Here is a 4617-nt window from a genome sequence, read left to right on the forward strand (position 1 = left end):
TTCATTAACACGACGTAAATTCTAAGACTCTCATACCGAGGAGGCAAACAAGAAACCACCCGTGCAAAATGCGACCACTTGCCCTAAGGTCATCTGAGACGGTGCAGGCGCATCGCAGCCGGTCTCTAAGGCGCCCCCTCTTCTTTTTTTGGCCCTACGGCCGGGGTTTTCACCCCAGCGACTGAGCTGGTCCACATTCTGCAAATATTTTACTAGAAGGGATCTTTACGGTTCACAACAACATATCAAATCATTTTCTTCTAATTGCCAACGTTAAAAAAATAAAACGATATCTAAGCGAGAAGCTGAGCGGGGTATTATCCTCGTTCTGCCCCCGCCGCCTAGCACGGAGGCTGCGATGCCGGGCGAGCCGGGCTCCCCTCCCCCCCGCGGGCTGGTGCCCACCCGTCCCCGCGTCGTCAGTCACACCCGCTCCCGTGCATCCGCCGGTGCAGTCCGCGGCCCTCCTCGCCGTCAGCGCGGCCTCCGCCTCCTCCACCTCCTCGCACAGGCTTATCACCCTCTCTTCCGCCGTGGCGCCGCACTGCGGGCGGGGTCCCGGGCGCGGGCCTCCGAGACCCCCACCTCCCTCTCCTGCAGCCGGCGCGCCTTCAGATGCGCGCGCACGTGCTCGCGCTCGCGGACGGCGACGCCCCGGCGGGCAGGCGGGAGGCGTGGAGCGCGGGGCCTGGGAACCTCTCCCAGGCGTCGTCGGGCGCACGTTCCAGCTTCCCGTCTACGGGCCGCCTCGCGCCGCCACCGCCCCGCGGCCTCGGGGCCCGCTCACCGCCCCCGGGAAGGCGGCCGGCCGACAGCGAGCTCTGGGCGCGGGGTTGAGCTCCGCGAAGCGCCGCTGTAGCGGGCAACAGGTTTTTGAGTTTTGTTTGTTTTTGATAAAGCTTTGCTTTTCGCCTGAAAGCCGCGAAAGCCACACCCAAAATGGCCCCCGCCCCGTGTACCGACGCTCTGTTGCTTTGCAGCCCCTTTCACGACACGCCGGGACCCCTTTACGGCCACGCCCCGGGTGGAAACACTGAGCAGGCGCGTGCCCGCGGGAGGGGGCGGTTGTGCTGTTGTCGCCGCCCTTCCCGTTTCCCGGTCACGGCCTTTCCCTTGCGTCTTGAGGGCATGGGTTTTAACTCTTGAGTTGTGATAGTGATTTTTCCACGCTAGAAGTACTTACACCAGACACTGTGACCAGGGGCTGCGAAGCCCCCGGCTACCCGCCTTCCCCACCTCCCTGAACTCCCCAAAGCAAAGGTTGATTTGGCGCCTCAGCCCTAGCCACCTGGCACGGAGCGGGTCCTCAGGGAGAGTTTATTAAAACGAAATCGTTACCAAACTAATGTCTGCGAGGAGAGCTCTAAGCACCCTGTGTGTCAGGGATGAGTGATAAGTTCGTGTTCTCGCCCCGTGGCCCCTAGACACGGTAACACTAAAGATCGTGTGCCCACGCATTCCCTGTCGGGGACACAGGACGCCTGGAGGCCGGCGGGGCCGCACGAGCAGCTTTCTCCCAGGGCTCGGGCCGTCTTCCTAGTGACGTGGCGACAGGCTGCTGCACGTGCTCGTTTGGGAACCAAGCTGAATGCCTGCCGGGCAACCACAGATCTGGGTGGAGGCCGTCTCTCCCACTCAGCCCTGGGGCACCTGTCCCAGGCCGTACCCCTCCCTCCCTAGCCTGCCCTCCTGGGGCAGGCGTCCATTCCTGGGTCCGGGTGCCCGTCTGGGTGTGTGGGTGGGAGGCTTTGCTCCCTCGCCTCGCCTCGCCTTGCCTTGGGGAGTCCCTTGCGCCAAGTGCCCAGGACCCTGAGGGGTGGAGGCGTCACTGTCCTGAGCAGCTGGGGGTTGTCGGGCGCGGGCCGCTGTGGCTCCTGGGGGGCCGGGGATGGCTGTGTGCGTGGGCTGGGTGCACGCGGGGTCTCGGCCGCCCCAGGACTCTGCACAAAGGGCCCCTCCTCCTCTCAAAGCCATTGATGGAGCTTCTCTGGAATTGTTTGCCAAAATCCCAAGGTAGAATCCAAGGGTCCAAGACCATTTGCATCCAGCACACGTTTTCCTTTTCTGTAGGAACTTTTTGTTGTTGTTTTTTAACCAGCACCACACCATGCTTCAGAAGGCCATGTTTCGTCTATCCTGGATCGCTACAGTGAAGTATTACAGTTGTACTATTCCCAGTCTGGCCTTGGCTTGCTCGGATAAAACTTTGTATGTATTTTGTAAGGCATAGATTCTAAATTGTAATGATGTCCTGTGCAAAAAGAAAAAATATTAACTGAATTGTAAATTTTATTGTTTTAACGTATATGCGTGTTTAGCGACGTTTACATTTTGAATAAAATTTATGATCCATTAAAAAAAAAGATTCTCTGTGTGTGTGTGTGTGTGTGTGTGTGTGTGTGTGTGTGCCCTGCTTGCACAAGTGCTGTGGACTTGGGCCTCAGTTTTCCGGTGGATCATGTAAACAAAAAAAAATATTGTCTGCCATTCCAGTTCTGTTAATACAAGGATCAAGTCATTAGCCACTGTGGTTGCCCCCTCACCTCACTGTGGTGTGCCCTGAGAGGAATTCGGGATGGAAAAATAGAAAGGATTTTGTGCTTTGGACATACCAGCCCCGAGATAGTTCAGATACGTATCTAAGGAAAAATTTCATTCACCTCAGATTCTTGCATCTTCCCATGCACAGAAAAGCACTGAAGTCATAAACTTGAGATGTCTCTTTCTTTGTGATTAGTGGTAATCTTTTGATATTTGAAACATGTTTTTTTTCCAGGAAAATAATTCGTATATAGCCTGGCTCCTCTGTTGCCTCTTTGGAGCAGATCCTTAAGAGCCGTCTGAGAGACTGTTTCCCAGGCTATAGTCCTCAGTAAGGTCCCCAAATAAAACTGAACTCACAACTCTTTTTTTTTTTTTTGAATTTTTTAATTTTATTTAATTTTTTTATACAGCAGGTTCTTACTAGTTATCCATTTTATACATATTAGTGTATACATGTCAATCCCAATCTCCCAATTCATCCCACCACCACCACCATCCCCTGCCACTTCCCCCCTTGGTGTCCATACGTTTGTTCTCTACATCTGTGTCTCTATTTCTGCCCTGGAAACCGGTTCATCTGTACCATTTTTCTAGGTTCCACATATATGCGTTAATATACGATATTTGTTTTTCTCTTCCTGACTTACTTTACTCGGCATGACAGTCTATAGATCCATCCACGTGTCTAAAAATGACCCAATTTCATTCCTTTTTATAGCTGAGTAATATTCCATTGTATATATGTACCACATCTTCTTTATCCATTCATCTGCCAAAGGGCATTTAGGTTGCCTCCATGACCTGGCTATTGTAAATAGTGCTGCAGTGAACATTGGGGTGCATGTGTCTTTTTGTTTTTTTGTTTTTTCTGGCTGTGTTGGGTCTTTGCTGCTGTGCACGGGCTTTCTCTAGTTGTGGTAAGCGGGGGCTACTGTTCATTGTGGTGCGTGGGCTTCTCATTGCGGTGGCTTCTCTTGTTGTGGAGCACCGGCTCTAGGCGCGCAGGCTTCAGTAGTTGTGGCACGTGGGCTCAGTAGTTGTGGCTCTCAGGCTCTAGAGCACAGGCTCAGTAGTTGTGGCGCACAGGCTTAATTGCTCTGTGGCATGTGGGATCTTCCAGGACTAGGGATTGAACCCGTGTCCACTGCATTTGCAGGCAGATTCTTAACCACTTGGCCAGCAGGGAAGTCCCAAAATGCCCATTACTGAAAATCTGAGAGTTTAAAAAGGACAAGAGAGAGGCCTCTAGGAACTGAGGGTGACCCCCAGCCGACAGCCAGCAAAGACATGGGGACCTCAGTCCTACATCCCCTAGGAACTAGATTCTGCCAACACCCTGAATGAGCCTGGAAGCAGAATCTTCCCAGAGCCTCCTGATAAGATGCCAGTCAGCTAACACTTTGCTTTTGACCTTGTCAGACCCAAAGCAGAGAAACCTGCTAAGCTGACTGGGACTCCTGGCTTTCAGAACTGTGATAATAAACTTTGTTGTTTTGAACTGCTAAAATTGTGGTAGTTTGTTACAGTAGCAATAGAAAACTAGTGCAGGAGGGGTCTGGTTGGAAGTGGGGCTTGAAGTCTAGTCTGCAGAACATTTATAGAAAGTTGGAAGAAAGTTGATCATGAGCCTAAGGGTGGGGGAAAGGGAATAAAGACCCATCCCCATGCCTTATTCTCCTCTGACCTCTTTCTCCTTTTTCTTTCTTCTTCTTTTTTTTCTTGGCTGCACTGAGCGGCTTGTGGGATCATAGTTCCCCAACGAGAGATTGAACTCAGGCCCACAGCAATGGAAGTGCTGAGTCCTAACCACTGGACCACCAGGGAATCCCCCTCTGACCTCTCTTTTCATTCATTTTGGACTCTCTCTGTGTCTCTCTTTGTCTGTGTGTGTCTCTCTCTTTTTATTTATTTATTTAGTTAGTTGCACCAGGTCCTCGTTGTGGCAGGCAGGCTCCTTAGTTGTGGCGTGTGAACTCTCAGTTGAGGCTTGCATGTGGGATCTAGTTCCCTGACCAGGTATTAAACCTGGACCCCTGCATTGGGAGTGTGGCATTTTATCCACTGCATCACCAG

This window comes from Pseudorca crassidens, chromosome 4 (assembly GCF_039906515.1).
Source record: "Pseudorca crassidens isolate mPseCra1 chromosome 4, mPseCra1.hap1, whole genome shotgun sequence".
Lineage (NCBI taxonomy): Eukaryota > Metazoa > Chordata > Mammalia > Artiodactyla > Delphinidae > Pseudorca > Pseudorca crassidens.